Source organism: Pygocentrus nattereri, chromosome 15, assembly GCF_015220715.1.
Source record: "Pygocentrus nattereri isolate fPygNat1 chromosome 15, fPygNat1.pri, whole genome shotgun sequence".
NCBI lineage: Eukaryota > Metazoa > Chordata > Actinopteri > Characiformes > Serrasalmidae > Pygocentrus > Pygocentrus nattereri.
The window spans coordinates 15119680-15140948 of record NC_051225.1 but is presented as its reverse complement, the minus strand read 5'-3'; the positions used below and the strand labels follow the sequence as shown (position 1 = coordinate 15140948).

Sequence of the window (21269 nt, the reverse complement as noted above, 5' to 3'; positions counted from 1 at the left end):
AAGCCCGGATAAATGGTGAGGGTTCCGTCAGGAAGGGCATCCGGTGTAAAACTTGTGCCAAAACTATCATGCAGATCACAAATATTACTGCCATACCGGATCGGTGGAGGCCCGGGTTAACATGACCGCCTCCGGTGCTGTTGACCAGCAGGGTGCCGGTGGAAATTGGACTACTGTAGGTCAAAGACAATCAAAGAGGAGAGGAGGAAGGCAGGTTAGAAGGCAGCGAGAGAGAAGGAAAGGCAGGAGTGTGGAAGTTAGAGTAGGGATTCTGAACATAGGGACAATGACTGGTAAAGGCAGAGAACTTGCAGACATGATGGAGAGAAGGAAGGTAGATATTTTGTGTGTCCAGGACACCAGATGGAAAGGAAGCAAGGCCAGGAACATTGGAGGTGGATTCTAACTGTTCTATCATGGTGTAGAGAGGAAGAGAAATGGTGTAGGGATAATCCTAAAGGAACAGCTTGTGAAAAGTGTTCTGGATGTAAAGAGAGTGTCAGACAGGATCATGAGCCTGAAGTTGGAGGTTGATGGTGTGATTTTGAATGTGGTCAGTTCATTTGCACCACAGGTTGGTTGTCAGTTAGAGGAGAAAGAGGAATTTTGGAGTAAGATGGATGAAGTGGTAGATGGTGTCCCTGGAGAGGAGAGATTGGTGATTGGTGCAGACTTCAATGGACATGTTGGTGAAGGGAACAGAGGGGATGAAGAGGTGCTATGTATGGTGTGAAAGACAGAAATGCGGAAGGTCAGATGGTTGTAGATTTTGCAAAGAGAATTGAAATGGCTGTGGTGAACACGTATTTTCAGAAGAAGGAAGAACACAGGGTGACATACAAGAGTGGAGGGAGGTGCACAGAGGTGGATTATATCCTTAGCAGGAGATGCCACCTAAAGGAGATTGGAGAGCCAAAGATTAGATGGTGGAAGCTGAAGGAGGAGGATGGTTGCAGGCAGTTCAGGGAAAAATTGCAACAGGCCCTTGGGGGCAGTGAGAAACTAGCTGAGGACTAGGAAACTACAGCTAAGGTGGTGAGAGAAACTAGCAAAAATGTGTTGGGTGTTTTGTCTGGTCAGAGGAAAGAAGACAAGGAAAGTTGGTGGTGGAATGAGGAAGTCCAGGAGAGTATTCAGAAGAAGGCAGCTAAGAAAAAGTGGGATAACCAGAGAGATGAAGGAAGTAGGCAGGAGCCTATGATGAGCTGTATGAGAGGCTGGACAGTAAAGAAGAAGTATAGGACTTGTATTGTCTGGCTAAACAGAGAGATATAGCTGGAAAGGATGTACAGCAGGTTAGGCTGATAAAGGATAGAGAGGGAAATGTACTAGTGAGTGAACAGCGAGTGTTGAGTAGATGGAAGGAGTACTTTGAAGAACTAATAAATGAGGAAAACGAGAGAGAGAGGAGGACAACGGTGGGAGTGGATCAGGAAGTGCAGAGAATTAGTAGGGTGGAAGTGAGAGCAGCTTTAAAAGGATGAAGAATGGAAAGGCAGTTGGTCCAGATGACATACCTGTGGAGGTATGGAGATGTTTAGGAGAGAAGGCAGTGGACTTTTTAACCAGGTTGTTTAACAAAATCCTGGAGAGTGAGAGGATGCCTGATGAGTGGAGAAGCAGTGTACTGGTCCCCATTTTTAAGAACAAGGGTGATGTGCAGAGCTGCAGCAACTACAGAAGTATAAAGTTGATGAGCCACACCATGAAGGTATGGGAAAGAGTTGTTGAAGCAAGGCTAAGGCGAGACATTCAGATCAGTGAGCAGCAGTTTGGTTTCATAACCCAGAAATCATTTCTAACCCAGAAACAGTACCACAGATGCAATTTTTGCATTGAGAGTGTTGGTAGAGAAGTACAGAAAAGGTCAGAAGGAGCTACATTGTGTTTTTGTGGATCTAGAGAAGGCATATGATAGGGTGCCAAGAGAGGAACTGTGGTACTGTATGAGGAAGTCAGGTGTAGCTGAAAAGTATGTTAGGGTGGTGCAGGACATGTATGAGGATAGTGAGTAGTGAGACAGTGGTGAGGTGTGCAGTTGGAGTGACCAATGGTTTCAAGGTGAAGGTAGGGTTACATCAGGGACCAGCGTTGAGCCCCTTCTTTTTTGCAATGGTGATGGAAAGGTTGACAGATGAGGTCAGGCAGGAGGCTCCATGGACCATGATGTTTGCAGATGACATTGTAATCTGTGGTGAGAGTAGAGAAAAGGTGGAAGAGAATCTGGAGAAGTGGAGGTTTGCACTGGAGAGGAGAGGAATGAAGGTCAGTAGGTCACTGTCCCTCTGATTTGCTCATTTCTAATCTTGTCCATCCTTGTCACTCTCAACGAAAATCTCAGCATCTTCATCTCCGCCACCTCCAGCTCAGCCTCCTGTCTTTTAGACAGAGCCACAGTCTCCAAACCATACATCATAGCAGGACGCACTACTGTCTTGTAAACCTTCCCTTTCACTCTTGCTGCTATCCTTCTCTCACACATCAGCCCTGACACCCATCTCCACCCACTCCATCCTGCCTGTACCCTCTTCTTCACCTTTAGTTTTGACAGGTATTCTGCTTTTCATGAAGAAAAGCCAAAGCCAAAGTGAAGTTTGTGTTTTCTTTTATCTGTTAGATTTTTCATTTTAGATTTGGCCGTGAAAAACCAGAATAATGACTAAAATTAAATGACAAATAGGCGTGTTCAATTTATTTAAATTTTTGTCACAAACAGCTCGTGCTCATGTGAAAAATTAAATTACAAACGTAGGTATTTCATTTCATTTTCAATTTTGGCAGGATACTTGCGCAAATATTTGGAAAAAGAAATGTCAAAAACAGGTTTGCATTTACATTTTGTTTTTATTTTCATTTCCTTTTTGGCTGGACTTGCCTCCTATACCTCTACACATATCAAATCAAATCATATCAAATTTATTTTTATAGCGCTTTTTACAACGGATGTTGTCACAAAGCAGCTTTACAGAATTTCGGAAAATTCGGAAAAAAGTTTCAACAGGACTGTAAGAATGTACAGAAACCCCCCGGTGGGCAAGCCATGGGCAACAGTGGCAATGAAAAACTCCCTCAGAACTGAGGAAGAAACCTTCGGCGATACCAGGCTCACCAGGGGGGACCCATCCTCCTCTGGTCAAACTACCTACAAGTGATTATATTACTAATATTAATAGCAGTAATATTGGCATTAGGAATAACTAGGAGTCTATGAGAACATCAGTGTAATGTGGGCAGCTCGTCCAAGGCAGGTGGTGGCAGCTGGGGCATGGGCAGCTGGTCTGAAGTGGGTAGCAGGAGGGCTCAGCAGTCGGTCGTCCTTCAGTGTCCAGCCGGACATATGGGTGATTGTATACTCGGAAAGAAAGCAGGTAGATGGAAGTAGTTTGATTCTATCCGTTTGTACATAAACAGGGAATGTAAACATTTACAGAGTGTGGCTAACGACTCTGGCAGATCTGACTATGACAGCTTAACTAAAAGGAGAGAACCAGAAGGAGGCACAGACACGACAGCACTCTGAAACAGTTTGGCATCCCTCCGCTCCACCGTCCACAAACTTGAGTGACCGCGTGCGAGCAGCGGGACGACGGCACCAGCGTCACAGTTTACTATAATTCCCTGTCTCCATGGACCCCTGGATCTGCTGCCTTTATATAAGGGGGAACATTAGCTACCAAAAGCTAAACTGAACAAGTGAGTTTTCAGCCTAGTCTTAAAGATTGAGACTGTGTCTGAGTCCAGAACAGTTTCTGGAAGATCATTCCAGAGTTTGGGGGCTTTATAAGAAAAAGCTCTTCCACCAGATGAAACCTTCTGAATTCTGGGGACTATTAATAAGCCAGCACTCTGTGATCTGAGTGGTCGTGATGGCTCATAATGAGAAACAAGGTCTTGTAAGTACTCGGGAGCAAGACCATGTAGGGCTTTATAAGTCAATAAAAGGATTTTATAATCAATACGGAATTTAATAGGCAGCCAATGAAGTGATGATAGCACTGGACTGAATGAAATATTCCCATTGAATACTTTGTTCTGTACAAAGTTGTATATGCTGACAACAAAATCACACAAAAATCATCAATCGGCGTCTCCAGACTCTGTCACGTCTGTCACATGTGCTCAGTGTGAACCTGCTTTCGTCTGTGAAGAGCAGAGGGCGCCAGTGGCGAATTTGCCAATCCTGGTGTTCTCTGGCAAATGCCAAGCATCCTGCACGGTGTTGGGCTATAAGCACAACCCCCATCTGTGGACGTCGGGCCCTCATACCATCCTCATGGAGTCGGTTTCAAACCATTTGTGCAGACACATGCACATTTGTGGCCTGCTGAAGGTCATTTGCAGGGCTCTGACAGTGCTCCTCCTGTTCCTCCTTGCACAAAGGCGGAGGTAGCGGTGGTAGTGCCTCCACTACGCTGACAGACACAGCAAACCTTCTTGCCACAGCTCGCATTAATGTACCATCCTGGATGAGCTGCACTACCTGAGCCACTTGTGTGGGTTGTAGAGTCCGTCTCATGCTACCACGAGTGTGAAAGCACCATCAACATTCAAAAGTGACCAAAACATCAGCCAGAAAGCATAGGTACTGAGAAGTGGTCTGTGGTCCCCACCTGCAGAACCACTCCTTTATTGAGTGTGTCTTGCTTATTGCCAATAATTTCCACCTGTTGTCTATTCCATTTGCACAACAGCATGTGAAATTGATTGTCAATCAGTGTTGCTTCCTAAGTGTATACATATATACATGAGTGGTGAGACCTGGCTTGTAACTGGCTAAATATCCATTAAACTGTCACTCAGTGTTGCTTCTAGGCAACAAACATATTTCTGAAAATTCATATAATAAAATATAAATATAACAAAATATTGGTACTGAAATGTTAAAAAGAGGTTAAGATGTGGCCATTAAGAGACAGCATGACCAAGCACATGCTTTTTATTGAGTCACCTAAACTCTTCCCTTCACTGTTAACCCTATCACTGGCTTTAAATATGCATCCATCCATTTTCTAAGCCGCTTGCACTCAGGGTCGCGAGGGGGTCCTGGAGCCTATCCCAGCAGTCATCGGGCGGAAGGCAGGATACACCCTGGACAGGTCGCCAGTCCATCACAGGACACACGTGGAATGTAACCTCACTGGGGGCAAGGAGCCGGAGCTTGTGCGGGAGGTCGAGAGGTACCAACTAGATATAGTTGGGCTCACCTCCACCCACAGTGTCGGCTCTGGAACCAAACTCCTTGTTGGGGTTGGTCCCTCTCCTACTCAGGTGTTGCACAGGGTGGGAGGCGCCAGGCGGGAGTGGGGATACACACGAATCCCCAGCTGGCGGCCATGCAGTTGGAGTTTGTCCCGGTGGACGAGAGGGTTGCCTCAATGCAAATTAAAATCGCAGAGAGGAAAACTCTGAAAGTTGTGTGTGCTTATGCACCAAACAACAGGTCAGAGTATTTGGCCTTGGAACAGCCTTCCAATCTAAACCTGAATGGTGAATTGTTATTGGACTTCTGTGTGTCAGAGGTCAATGATCAAATTTGTTGTCGTTTCATCTGACTTGGGACCGTATGTTCTGGACACTCGGATAAAGAGAGGTGCTGAGCTGTCAACTGATCATCAACTGGTGGTGAGTTGGATCAGATGGCAAGGAAAACTGATGGTCAGATCCGGTAGGCCCAAGCGAATAGTGAGGGTGTGCTGGGAAATGACTGTTGGGAGGCCCCTGTTCGGAATGATTTCAACTCCCGCCTCCAGGAGAGCTTTTCTCATGTGCCAGGGGAGGTAGGGGACATGGAGAAAAGAGCATAACTGTGCCCAAAAGCTTGTGGGTGCCTGTCGGGGCGGTAACCCAAGAACCCCTTGGTGGACACCAGTGGTGAGGGAGGCCGTCAAGCTGAAAAAAGAGGCCTTTAGGGACTGGATGGCCCGAAAGATTCCCAACTCAGCAGAGAGGTACCGACAGGCAAAAAATGTGAGAAGCAAAATCCAGGGCATGGGAGGAGTTTGGCAAATCCATGGAAAAAGACTTTCGGTCGGCTTCAAGGAGGTTCTGGACAGCTGTCCGGCGACTCAAGAGTGGTCGGGGTGGCTGCACCCAAGCTGTATTAAGCAAGGGTGGAGAAACTCTGACTTCAAATGAGGATATTGTTGGTCTGTGGAAGGAGCACTTGGAAGAACTCCTTAATCCGTGAGACATGACTCCCTCACAGGAGTCAGGGCCGGTGTTCTAACTAATCGTGTTGGCGACTGGAATAATGAAGTGAGACGTCATTCCGTTTCAACTGTTTACTGAAAAGAAAAAACGTATCATATTTACAGCGGGAGGTTGGCCTGAAATGTCTGCATCCTTAACAACAGAAAATATAGTGCCGCCCTTCAAGAATCACTGCGTGTATAACGTAACGCGCAATGTCCCGTGGGTAATGAAGTGCATTTCCTATGTTTATTCCCAAATAAACTGACCTACAGTCTCCTTTTAATCTATTAATATATCTGACACATGAACTGTTAATCTTAACACTAACTTATGAATATTGCTTTAACTAGTATTTTAAATCATGCGTTCTAAGTAAATTCTCTACCTAACAAATAAATTCTCAACTCTGGCGTGTCAAGCTCCATTTCCCTGGTGGAGGTCACTGAGGTAGTTGGCAAGCTCTTCAGTGTCAAGGCACCGGGGGTTCATGAGATTCGTCTGGAGATGCTTAAGGCTCTGGATATTGTGGGGCTGTTGTGGCTGACACACCTCTGCAATATTGCATGGACCTCAGGAACAGTATCCTTGGACTGGCAGACTGGGGTGGTGGTCCCCATTTTTGAAAAGGGACCAGAGGGTGTGTGCCAACTATCGGGGTGCGGGGTATCACACTGCTCAGCCTCCATGGGAAAGCCAAGGTGCTGGAAAGGAAGGGGTACCGGGGCTACTACTCTGGGCCATTCGATCTCTGTACTCCCAGAGTGAGAGCCGTGTTCGTATACTCAGGCTTAAGTCGGACCCTTTCAGCATTAGCGTTGGGCTCTAGCAGGGTTGTGCCCTGTCTCCACTCCTGTTCATGATATTCATGAACAGGAGTGGATATGATATTCAAGGTCAGGAGGGCATTATGCATGGAGGCCAGAGGGTGGTGTCTCTGCTGTTTGCAGACAATGTTGTTCTTTTGGCTGAATCACATGGTTGCCTCCAGCGCTCACTGGAGCAGTTTGCAGCTGAGTGTGAAGCGGTTGGTATGCGGATCAGCACCTCCAAATCTGAGTCCATGGTCTTAGCCCAGAAAAGGATGGCATGCCCATTCCAAGTAAGGGGAAAGGACTTGCCCCAGGTGGAGGAGTTTAAGTATCTTGGGGTCTTGTTCACGAGTGATGGGAAGAGGGATCATGAGATCGGCCGCAGGCTGGGACAGGCGGCAGCAGTAATGCGGTCACTGTACCGGACTGTAGTGGTGAAGAGGGAGCTGAGCCATAAGGCAAAGCTCTCCATTTACCGGTCGGTCTACATCCTGACCCTCACCTATGGTCATGAGCTGTAGGTAATGACCGAAAGAATGAGATGCAAATACAAGCAGCGGAAATTAGCTTTCTTCACAGGATGGTGGGCTACACGCTATTTGATAGGGTGAGGAGCTCGGCCATCCGGGAGAAGCTCGGAGTACAGCCGCTACTCCTCCGCATAGAGAGAAGCCAGCTGAGGTGGTTCGGGCATCTGATTCGGATGCCCCCTGGACACCTCCCAGTGAGGGTGTACCAGGCACGGCCTACCGGGACAAGGCCCCGAGGTTGTCCTAGGACCTGCTGGAGGGATCTCCAAGTTGGCCTGGGAGCGGCTTTGAGTCCCTGGAATGAGCTGGAGGAAGTTGCAGGGGACAGGGTCATCTGGGATTTTCTGCTCTCCCAACTGCTACCGCGACCCTATCAAATAGCGTGTAGCCCACCATCCTGTGAAGAAAGCTAATTTCCGCTGCTTGTATTTGCATCTCATTCTTTCGGTCATTACCTACAGCTCATGACCATAGGTGAGGGTGGGAGCGTAGATCGACCGGTAAATCGAGAGCCTTGCCTTATAGCTCAGCTCTTTCTTTACCACAACAGACCGATAAAGAGCCCGCATCACTGCTGGCCCAGCACCGATCCACAGGTCAATCTCCCGCTCCCTTGTACCATCACTCGTGAACAAGACCCCGAGATACTTGAACTCCTCCACTTGAGGCAAGAGCCTATCCCCGACCCAGAGAGGGCTCTCCGCCCTTTTCCCCCTGAGAACCATGGTCTCGGATTTAGAGGTATTGATTCTCATCCCGGCCACTTCACACTCGGCTGCAAACCGATCCAGCGAATGCTGAAGTTCGCGGCCTGATGTCCCCAATAGGACCACATCATCTGCAAACAGCAGCGATGTGACCTTGAGGTCACAAAACCGGACACCCTCCATCCCCTGACTGCGCCTAGAAATTCTATCCATAAAAATTATTAATTATAGAATTGAAATATAAATATTAATGAAATATAGAATTCAATTATAGAATTGGTGACAAAGGCCAGCCCTGAGTCCAACTCTCACTGGGAATGAGTCTGACTTACTGCCGGCCATGCGAACCAAACTCCTGCTTTGTTTGTACAGGGCCTGAATGGCTCATAGCAAAGAGCCATGTACCCTGTACTCCCGAAGCACCTCCCACAGAATACTTCTGGAAACACAGTCGAATGCCTTCTCCAAATCCACAAAGCACATGTGGACTGGTTGGGCAAACTCCCATGAACCCTCCAGAATCCTGAAGAGGGTAAAGAGTTGGTCCAGTGTTCCACGAACCCGCACTGCTCCTCCTGAATCCGAGGTTCGACTATAAGCCGGACTCTCTTCTCCAGTACCCCTACATAGACCTTACCTGGGAGGCTGAGGAGTGTGATTCCGCTGTAGTTGGAAGACACCCTCTGGTCCCCCCTTTTAAAAAGAGGCACCATCAGCCCAGTCTGCCAATCCAGTGGCACCGCCCCTGATGTCCATGCAATGTTGAAAAGGCATGTCAGGCAAGACAGCCCCACAACATTCAGAGCCTTGAGGAACTCGGGATGGATCTTATCCACTCCTGGAGCCTTGCCACCAAGGAGCTTTTTAACTACCTTAGCGACTTCAGCCTCAGTAATGGACAAGCCTATTCCCGTGTCCCCAGACTCTGCCTCCTCACTGATGAATGTGTCAGTGGGATTGAGAAGGTCCTTCCTTCCACCGCCCAATGACGTCTTCAGACGAGGTCAGCAGCACACCATCTCCACCATATACAGTGCTAGTGGCACACTGCTTTCCCCTTCTGAGTCGCCTGACGGTTTGCCAGAATCTTTTCAGAGCCGACTTAAAGTCACTTTCCAAGGCCTCACCAAACTCTTCCCACACCCAGGTTTTTGCCTTGGCGAAGCCACAGATCGCTTGGACTGTCGATACCTGGTGTCTGGCAGGCCAACCATGCCCGGTAGGACTCCTTCCTCAGCTTGATGGCATCTCTCACCTGGGGTGTCCACCAACTACCTTGCGGCCACAGCTACAGTCAGCCGCTTCAACAATGGAGGAGCAGAACATGGTCCATTCTGAGTCAATGTCCCTCACCTCCCCCGATATCTGGTCAAAGTTCTGACGGAGGTGTGAGTTGAAGATCAATCTGACAGGTTCTTCTGCCAGACGTTCCCCACAAACCCTCACTATACATTTGGGTTTGCCTGGTCTGACCGGCATCTTCCCCCACCACCTGATCCAACTCACCACCAGGTGGTGATCAGTTGACAGCTCAGCTCCTCCTCAAAACACATGGCCGCAAGTTCGATTACACGACTACAAAGTCAATCATTGAACTGCAGCCTAGGGTGTCCTGGTGCCATGTGCACTTATGAACATCCTTGTGTTCAAACATGGTGCTCGTGATGGACAAACTGTGGTTTACACAGAAGTCCAGAAAGTGAACACCACTCGGCTTCAGATCAGAGAGGCTATTCCTCCCAATCACACCCCTCCAGGTCTCACTGTTGTTGCCCATGTGAGCGTTAAAGTCCCCCAGTAGGACAATAGAGTCTCCAGGAGGAGCACTTTCAAGCACCCTTCCCAAGGACTCTAAGAAGGCTGGGTACTCTGAACTGCTGTTCGGTGCATGAGCACAGACAGCAGTCAGGACCCGTTCCCCAACCCGAAGGCGTAGGGAAGCTACCCTCTCGTCCACCGGAGAAAACCCCAACATACAGGCACAGAGTCGAAGGGCTATGAAAAAGCCCACATCTGCCCGCCGCCTCTCACCATGGGCAACTCCAGAAAAGAATAAAGTCCAGCCCCTCTCAAGGAGATTGGACCCAGAGCCCAACCTGTGTGTTGAGGTGAGCCCGACTATATCTAGCTGGTATCTCTCAACCTCACGCACCAACTGAGGCTCCTTCCCCGCCAGTGAGGTAACGTTCCAAGTTCCAAAAGCCAGTTTCGGCAACCGAGGATCAGAACGCCAAGGCCCACGCCTTCAGACACTTCCCGATCCACAAAGCACCGAACCCCTACTCCTTCGGGCTGGGCCACCAGAAGCTAGCTGCCCGGCCTCCAGAAGCTAGCTGGCGAGCCCCTCCCCCAGGCCTGGCTCCAGGGTGGGGCCCCGGTAACCCTGTTCCGGGCAGGGTACACAAGTCCTGTTTTCGTCTTTTCATAGGGGTTATTATGGATCACACTTTGTCTCACCTGTCACCTAGGACCAGTTTGCCATGGGAGACCTTTTGCTCCAGACAACATAGCTCCTAGGATCATTCAAGCACGCAAACCCCTCCACCACGATAAGGTGGTGATGCATGAAGAGGTAGCTAGCTACCTGATTTTTTTTTTTGCTTGTTATGAAAAAAAAGACCATTAATACATTGAAACAAAATTAAACTAACATTTTTTAACTGAGAAAATCTTTGGTCTCTTGCTCAGCCATCTTGATGGTTTTTCTTTTTATCTCAAATCACTCTGTTTGGAGCCTCTGAAAAAACTCAGTTTGGAGGGTCATGTAGCTCTAACACTGCACCTCACCCCTCTATCTCAACAAAAATTGGGACACTTTGTTTAGACATGACCGATGGCTAAGGGCTAAGTGGTAAGGTCAAGGGGTGAAATGGGATTGGACCCAAGGCTATTATGCAGCTCCCATTCCACATGTGACTGCTGTGCATCTCCACTGAAAAGGCGGCAAGAACATCCAAACATAATGGAATCCATTTAGCAATTCACAGTATTCACACAGTTTATTAGCTTTTCCAAGAAACGTTACACTAGATGACTGGTTGACAACCTTGCTCAGTGGACACTTCGTAATCACTGTCACTTTTCAACTAAATTAAATTTGTTCGGATCTAATGCACTCTACTGCTGGTCATGCAGATGCAGCCTTAATCAGCACTATTGATCGGGATATTGACCCGTTCTCTTCTAGAGCTGAAGGGATGTTTTAGACATGAGAGCAGCATTTCCAAGCTGAGCAACATGGATCCATCCCCACTGTTAAATTAATCATGCTGCATCCCACACAAAAGGCAGTCTAGTCTATGAAGTGGGTGGCCAATTGGAGCCAACTGTAATGCTCAAATTGGATGAAAGATGAGAGCCATGATAAGTTTGGGGTTCTTCAATGAAGAGATGAAGTCTAAACAGGCTTTAAGTTCTGACAGTAAAACAAGAATATAGGACAAAAGAACATGCAATATCAACATCAGCCTGTCTACCAGCATATTATCAGACAATCAGCAAGAACAGGTACATATGACAAATAAACAAGCTATGCAACAACTAGACTATAGCTCCTCTTAAGAATCTAGCATCTATCCATATAGCGCTCTATACTACCCCAATTTTTTAAAAAAGTTGGGACACTGTGTAAAATGTAAATAAATGTAAATAAAAACAGAATGCAATGATTTGCAAATCTCATAGACCCATATTTTATTTACAATAGACCATAGAACACATATCTAATGTTGAATGTGAGATGATTTACCATTTCATAAAGAGCTTGATGGCAGCAACACATCTCAAAAAAGTTGGGACAGGGTCGTGTCTGTCATTGTGTAGCATCTCCTCTTCTTTCAACAACAGTATGTAAATGTCTGGGAAGTGAGGAGACAAACTGCTAGAGTTTTGGGAGAGGAATGTTGTCACATTTCTGTCTGATGTAGGATTCTAGCTGTTCAACAGTCCTGGGTCTTCTTGCCGGATTTGTCAACACCTATGCCCTGTGCACTAATGCAACCCTAGACCATCATGGATGCTGTCTTTTGTCTAGAGGACACAGTGTCCATTATTTCCAAAAAGAATTAAAAATTTTAGTTCATTACACCACAGCACACTTTTAAACTTCATCTCAGTCTGGCTTATGTGAGCTTGGGCCCAGAGAAGGTGTCAACGAACTGTGTTCACAGACAACATTTTCCATAAGTGTTCCTGAGCCCATGCAGTGATTTCCAGTACAGAATCATGCCTGTTTTTAATGCAGTGCTGCCCGAGGGCCCAAAGATCACTTCTGAATTTCTCCAAATTCTTTGAATCTTTTTATATTATGTACTGTACATGGTGGGATATCCAGTGTCTTCACAATTTTATATTGAGAAACATTTTTCCAAAACATGTTCCACAATTTTTAGACCAAGTTTTTCTCAGATTAGTGAACCTCTGCCCATCTTTGCATCTGAGACACTGCCTCTGTAAAATTTTTTATATCCAGTCATGTGAGTTGCAAATTTCTCCTAAAGCTGTTTTTTATTAGTACCACTTACTTTTCCAGCCTTTTGCTGCCTCTGTCCCAACTTTTCTGAGATGCTTTGCTGCCATCAACTTCTAAATGAGTTAATGTTTTACATGAAATAGTAAAATGTCTCACTTTGAACATCTGATGTGTGTTCTACATTCTACTGTGAATAATATATGGGTCTATGAAATTTGCGATTCACTGCATTCTGTTTATATTTACACTTATTTTAATATTACATAGCATCTCAACTTTTTTGGAATTGGGGATGTATTTTGAAAAATGCCTACTTCAGGTACTTGCAGAGTGAGTGAACTAGGCTAACTACAGACAAGCTTTGGTGGTCTTTAATTACTGGTTCATGTTGAGCACTGCTTATCAAACCTGCCGATCAATGCAGCTTTCATGATGCATACCAACCATGTGAGCAAAGCACAGAAGAGGAAGACTTCGGTGCAAAGGAAGCTGATGGATCCCACTGCGTGGTTTCTGCACAATCCTGAGCTTTATCACAGATTTTCATGACTGGATTCATTAAATGAATACTCAACAAAAGTAGCACAACAAGATGACCAACAAAATGCTATAAAGTCCCTTAATTATCATTGTTCATTCACCACCTTAGCATTTCTTATTGCTTATTAAAATGCTAAAAGTAATCCTCTTTCCTCTACTGTACCTTGCAAGCAATAGGAAAAAAAGATATATGAGATTAATTTAACTTTCCTCCCTTAATAAAAATCTGGAGCTGAAACAGAAATTCAGGCACATCCACCTCGTAAGTCTCTCTCAGCAGTGCTTATGATGCTGTTCACTGCAGGCACGGCAGATATTTCTGTTCTGCTTCCTCCAAATTGTATATACAACAATAAAACTGTGATGGCTCCTCGAGCCTCCTTGCTGATTTTATGTGTGTATACACAATCAGACGGGAGAGAAGGGAAAAAAAAAATCTCCTTATCAGGCACCTGAAAACTCATCTCCCCGAGAAATCCCCTGGTGAGACGACCACAGCCTCAGCCTACTGGACCATTTCTACGCTGGTCCCTCATGCTTCAGTCATCTGGCTCTGTTAGAAGTCATTAACCTGATCCAAGCTGTTAATGCTTCACTTCATGGAGCACAGCACGCTCTGTCCTTGGTGACTTCAGTTAAGAAACCACCTCCTGTACCTCCTGTAAAGTTACCATTTAGGAGATACAAGGTTTTGTTTTGACAGCAGCAATATATTGGAGCAAATGATCAAATACAGAAAAATCTGGCAACATTTTTCTCTCTTTAAAACAATTATGACATGCAAAACAGTCTAATTAAATTAGTTAAAAATATCAGGGCTATCCCGAACACCCTTTTTTGGGCTCCAGAGCTTTGGCAGTAAATCAACAGCGAATGTTAGTCACGTCGCCCCCGCTGGAGGGTGGTCATATAGAAAATCCATACCTAACAGCGTATCTGTGCATCTGCGGTTTCATCCATTGTACAATCAGAATCTGAAACTAGTTTACACAGACTTATTATTTACAGCAAAGTCAAGTAAAAGGCCAAAAATAAAAATATATAAATAAATAAATCAAAGTAGCCAGAGAAAATTAGAGAAAATGAGGAAAATAAAATATAATTAAGGCCCTAAAATGGTCAAGGAGCAGACAATGAGAAAAATGTATATGGAAAATTCCAGTAAAATACACGGCACCAGTGTATTTTGTTTGATTTAACTCTATAGTAGCATTAGCACTGTTTCAGAATAAATGAGTGCAAGTCCCTCAAGGTATCTAGATGTTTTTTTTTGTCCCAAGTCTTGCAATACTGAGTATCATACAATACCAAGTGCAATCCAGTAATTTTTTATATTAGATAACATCTAAACAAATCTAGTAAAATAAATCCAAGACAATCTAATCCAAGAATGAACTAGAGAGGGCTGCAAATTAATGATCCAGTAAAATTCCTTAATTTTTACTGTCTGCACTGAATTAATCAGAACGTTTGTGATGGTTTTGCTTTCACACCAGTTAAGACCCACAAGTGGAAAAATGTGGCACAAGTACACTTTGTATGTGCTTCTGGTGACGCCACTCATAGCAAGTAGTTAAAAAAAATTTTTTTTAGTTTTAATTTTAACTGTTTCAACAAAAATGTGACTAGATCAGTCAAAAAAGAGGGGTTGTTTTTATTTTCCTCTTTAAAATAGTTTCATACTGCAGACATTTAGGGCGTTTTCACACCAGAGCTTTTTGTCTGGACCCAGGACCATTACGCATTATGAATCTAGTTTGTTTGGTGAAGTGTGAAAGCTGTTTTCTAGCCCAGGATAACCAATCTCTGGTCCCGATCTCTGGTCCTCCTAAAATTGGTGGTCTGGGGTTCAGTTCCTGTGAACTCTAGCATGCACTGCTGCATGTCTGGAAGCAAGAAGGACTGCACACGATTTTACAAACCCACAAGCAGAAAACTGGCATACCACTGTTGTCAGAAGAAAACCTCATATCTCCAAAATAATAACTTTACAGGGGAAGGAAAAAAAACCTACTTTACTTTTAATGTAAGTCAGTGGAACCAGAATTTTTTCCAACTCATTTTGGGCTGTTTCCTTTAGTCCATTCATCATGAAATTTACACACAATGTAAAGGGTAACAGGTTGAAAGGGTTAACTCTGCTCTAACTCTGCTCTAAGCAGACTTTGCAGCAAGCATAGCTACTGTCCTTGGCAGTTTGCACAAACAACTTGCTCCTCTTATCAGGACAACATTCTGTCCAGAACCATTTGTTCTCTTTTGTAGGTAAGATTATCGTACACAGAGCAGAAGCCCCCCTCCCTTGGGCAGTTCCGGTGGTCCGTGAGTGTCAGCTTAGCATTTCATGACTGTTAGACAACTTATTTGGGTCCACCCTGTTTGCTTGTACGCAACAGGGCAGGACGTGTTTGTATAAAAGAAGGAGTGCCCTTCTTTCTTTGTGCAGAAGACTTAATAAACTCTTTGATTGATTACGAGAGTGGTTCTGTCTTTCTGCACCAACCGCTCTTGCTGCGACTGAGACTTTCCACAGGACAGGTGATCCACTCTCTGGTTCCTCTTCATAAACGGACCAAAAACGGCCGGTCCTTTCAAATGGTGACCTCCAACGTGTTCTCTTCACCCAGGTAAGCCCAATTAATCGTTTTCGGACCTCTGCCTGGTTGTCGAGATCACTTGGGTGTTCAGAGCGAACCGACCCAGCCCCGTCGGGTTAATAATTTTCAAATTATGTCAAAAACTGAAAAACGTCAAAAATGGAGATATGAGGTTTTCTTCCGACAACAGCGACATGGAAAGGCACAACTGATCCACGGTTCGAATGGAATTCTTTTGTGTGAAACCAAACCACAGATAATGAGCCGCCCAGACGAGCCCAGAATCAGTCCTGGGTACAGACTCAAGCATTTGAGGCCAGAGTGAAAATACCCTGATATCGTTAGACTCACATTTAGATTGCTAAAAAACATCCCACTGCCCCAGGTTGGGTGGATGCTGTAGGTTTATAGCATCTTTGTGATAGTAGCATAAGAGCACAAAAAAAAACAACGGATTAAAATTGGCCTAATAAAAGCAATTAAACCTGATTCTTTAGAAATTTCTTAATAGAACTATTACAACATGCCTGAATCGCCTCTTTACTTTACTTTAAAGCTCTCCCGTCTGTTACGTGTTACTGGACAGCTTGCTGTTCTTAAACCAGACAGACTGAACAATTCGAGATTGAACATGACAGGACTTGTCTACCTGCAGTTATGTTTTCTCATCAGAGCATCACATTCACTGGGGACCAGTGGGGGAAAAAAAAAAAAGATGAAATCTCCTCTGAATTTTACAGCGAGTCCACACTTTAAGGACACTCTGCAGTGCCTCCAACAAACTCTGATGTTGGATTCATCGTCCTTGACATTTACATGAGAAAAATGACTCAAGTGTCATACAAGGCAAACTGTCATGTCTCCAACACGTCTCTCTCACACACACACACACACACACACACACACACACACACACACACACACAGAGACTCATTCACTTTTCTCCCCAAACACATCCTGAGTCATCAAAAACAGCAACGTTTCTTTCTGCAATACATCACAGTCAGAAATTACACATGCAGTGACCACAGCTTCCTCTGACAAGACTAAATCTACCGCTGTCCTCATCAGGGGCCGTATTACAGAAAATTCTTATCTTGTCTTGATTTAAGATCTGACAGGTCACAATAAGATTTTTCACAAATCTGTATTACAGAAGAAAATCTGATCTTAATTTAGGAATCTTATCTTATCCTACAGCATCTTCTCTTATCTCAAGTTAGGAAATCTTAACTTACGATTAACTTACTCGATTGAAATCAACAATTAACTGTTGTGTTACTTAGAACCTGCCCATACATGCACAGTTGAAACGTAAGCTATTTTCATTTTTATCGTCCATCTCCACAATGCACATCATCACATTTTTGCATCGTGATATACCAAGTCACGATGTATTGTTACACCCCTACTTAACAGTGCCAAAAGACTCCAGTCCTGGCACAAAACTGTTACCAGTTAGTGCAAGTGAACGATTCACTGTTTGTCTCAGGAGACAACTGGAAAAGACTCAAACTATGCGGCTATGGTCCCTATGAAGAAAGTGAGTCACTATTTCAATGATTTCCAAATGTTGACAACTATATCTCATTAAAAAATCAAGTAGATTAAACTGATAAATAATTTAAAGACAGAATTCAATATTCATCTTAACATGAGAGCCACATTTTACAATTACTACAAAGTACATTTCCACCACAAAAGCAAAGGCACATCTATGAAGGCAAGAATCCTCTCAATGTGGGCTGTTTCAATCCAGCCCACCATCATCAAGGATGCTGTGCTCTTACTGCAGCCCTGCTGTGTGAACAATGCCTGTAGAATAACACTGAGGCTCATGTGCACTGCTGAGAAAGATTAAAGCATTATGCTTCCTATTGTGATTAATAAGCAGTGGATAAATATAATGACTGCAAAGAACAACAACATCATAATAAATCACAAAAGCATAACATAAAAAAATGCATCAGTTACTGGTCAGTAATGAAACGTGGTTAATGCTTATCAGTGGGGTAAAAGTGACATACACATTTAGAAAGAATGGTTCTATATAGCTTAAATGGTTCTTGGCACAGTGAAATGGTTCTTTCAGATTTATGGAACCTGTGTATTGGTTTTATACAGCAAAAAAGGGGTTACTGTTACAATGTCAAGCTTGTGACAACAGCAGGACCCTTCTTGGCACCACACAGAATCATATACAACACATTCTCCATCAATGTGAAGAATCATTACACCATGCACAGAAACTTTTAAGCATAAAATATATATAGCAGATATAGCAGAACCATGAGTTCTACATAGAACCATTTCAAGCTTAAAGGTTTCTTGGCACAGTGAAATGGTTCTTCAGATTGATGGAGACTGTGTAATGGTTCTACACAGCAACAAAAGGGATTACTGTTACGATGTCAAGCTTGGAAAAACAGCAGAACCCTTTTTGGTACCATACAGAACCATTTTGAAAAAGATTCTATACGGAACCACATACAACACACTATCCATCAATATGAAGAATCATTACATCTTGCAAAGAACCTTTCAAGCATAAAAGCTTGAAACGGTTCCAAGTAGAACTCATAGATCTAACAGAACCATGAGTTCTATATAGGACCATTTCAAGCCTGAATGTTCTTCAGATTGATAGAGACAGTTTAGTGGTTCTACACCGCAACAAAAGGGGTTACTATTACGAAGTCAAACTTGTGACAACAGCAGAAACCTTTGGTGCCATACAGAAACATACACAACACCTTCTCCATCAATGTGAAGAATCATTACACCTTGCAAAGAACCATTAAAGCATAAAAGCATGGTGTTTCCATGGTTCTATGCAGAAGTCATGGCTCCAACATATATTTTTTAAAGTTTGTGCTCTGAAATTAAGCCGATTTGTTTCAGCCAAAGGAAAATGAGGTTGAGGATACGAATCGGTCACAAACAACATAAACAAACCACCTTACAGATCCTACGGCTTCATCCTCTAGTCGTCCCCAGTACAGCTGTACACTAACTAAACGCCTCAGACAGACAGGACAAGCTTTATACTTTCACTCTGAATTTTCCTCACAAACAACCGTCTTTTGTTAGAATTAGAATTCAGTTACCATTCGACAATACGGACTCTTGTAGCGACCAGTGAAAGCAGAAACAGTAAAGCCAGGGTGTTTTTCCAGCTGTTAACCAGTTAACTAGGTAGCTTAGTTCACCTAGTTAGCTAGCTATTTACCTCAGATACCGCTAACCGGCTCCTCCTCAGAGGAAAGTGCCGCGATATTGCGAACACTTTCTGTCCCCTTCTGAAAACTGTCACAGCGAGAGCAGCGAAAACGACTGTTTCGGTGAGAAATTACCGTAAACTGTCATAATTCCCAAATTAAGGAAAACTGAGCAGCTTACCTCGTGCTTTCTCGAGGGAAATCTTTTGTTTGTGAGGGAATATTTTACATCGTCCTGCTACAGTTTGCCAACCGACAATCCAGCACGAGCGAAACGCCTACCGTAATGAATGCAGTAGAAAATTTCGCGCGCATTATTTAAATCTACCGTAACGCTTGGATGTTTTGCGCGCTCTCTGGAAACAGCTCCCTCCTCAACTTCGAAAAATGACCAACGTGTCTAAAATAATAGAGTAAACTGTTTTGTTTTCAGGCATATTATTGTACGTTACTGTGTTTTTGTTGCTCACACTCAATTTCAGGTTTAGAAAATATACATGCTCCCCTCCACCCCGCACTCAAAAGTATTTGGACATTTGTGACCAGTGGTGGACGAAGCACACATGCCATATACTTGAGTTAAAGTAGAGACACCCAAAGTAAAATATTACTTCAGTAAAAGTAGACGTTCCTCCCTTTAGACCTCCACTTGAGTAAAAGTACTAAAGTATTTACCTTCAAATGTACTTAAGTATCAAAAGTAAAAGTACTAAAAGAGTTATTAACTTAATGCAACTTAGTTACGAGTTTAAGCTTAAGAAAAACTGGCTTTAAACTCAGGATCACAAATGAGTTTCCTTTACTATGTTGATCTGTAGGTCTCTGTTCATAAACATAAACCAGCCCAAACTAATTTACTATAAAATGAAATGGTGTTTGTAGAAATTCAGAAAAAAGACGCATCAGTCACGACTGCATATGTGGACATATTTCTATATTGTGCTCTATTTACACAAAGTTAGGTTAGTTCATCATTTATGTTGACCAGACTCTCCCAAAATTTTACACCGCTGTGCTAATGTTGAACCATGTGCTGCACTGGGTCGGTATAACCAACAGGTCAAAACAAGCTCAAAACAAAGTGACCGCTGTGCCCTGATTGGTGTTCTTGTTCTGTGCTTCTTTCATTTTGACATGTTATGACACAGAAACCAAAAGGAACAACAGATTTCTCAAAATGTAGTGGATGAAAAAGATATTTGACTTCGAAATTTAGTGGAGTGAAAGAAAAAAGTCGCCCAAATTGGGAAAAACTTCAGTACAGGTACATGAAAAAAACTACTTAAGTACAGAAACGAATTACATTTACTTAGTTACTGTCCACCACTGTTTGTGACACTGCCAGACTTAAAGAACTAATCCCATTTCTTCTTTTACCCCTACCTGAGGGTCGAGTGTCACTTGGAACTATACAAGGGTTAGTGGTTGAAATCTTGCCCTCTGAAACAGGACCCTCAAATAAAAAAAAAGAAAGAAAAAACATTACCTTATTAACAGCTACTAGCGCTGCTCTGTAGGCAACCCTGCCCAACATCAGTGACAGAAGAGGAGGGAAAACTTGAGTTCCTCACTGCTGGGCTTTAGTTACATTTAGGGTAACATTTGCAAGACAGGGTATAAGACAATTATTTACTATCGCCCACCACTAATTCTTTAGTGATACAAATCTGAAGTCAGATATTCTTGTTCAAAATTTTCCATTCCACTTTAAATGGTGCAGCAGTTACATTCTGGCGCTTCGGGCAACAGAACTGCTGGACTATTTAAGGTGGAACAAGAAAATTTGTTAGCTAGCTACCGAGACATTAGCATACTACTAATGATTTTTTTAATGCTTATTATGAAGAAAACGACCAAAATACACTGAAATGACATTAAACAAAGACAATTTAACAGCTACCATCATTTTTTTATTCTCACATTTTTGGGTTTCTTTGGTCACTTTCTGGTTCATTTTTTCTCATAACACTCAGTTTGGAGTCTTTGAAAAACCTCCATTTGGACATTTTGCCCCACCCCTCTATCTCAACAAAAATTGGGACACCCTACCCCTAGAGGTGAATGCACAAAACAGAGGGCTAAGGGCTCAGTGGTAGAGGCGAGGGGTGAAATGGGACTGGGCCAAAATGTATTAGGGTCATTCTACAGAAACGTCCACTTTTCTGTCCATAGGTTTGATGTTTTGGCCTCTGTGTTTTAAAATGA

General features: G+C 43.9%; 1 protein-coding gene across 4 annotated transcripts in view; it reads right to left on the bottom strand.

Annotated features, from left to right (window-relative positions):
* The window catches only part of tp53i11a (tumor protein p53 inducible protein 11a), a 56076-nt gene extending 36738 nt beyond the window's left edge, over positions 1-19338 (bottom strand). The window contains exon 1 of one of the 4 annotated variants that reach the window (XM_017700622.2): positions 19246-19338. The gene's annotated coding sequence lies outside the window, so the exon portion shown is untranslated. The other 3 variants (XM_037545358.1, XM_017700623.2, XM_037545359.1) reach the window with 3 other exon arrangements.
* Between the last annotated feature and the right edge of the window lie 1931 nt (positions 19339-21269).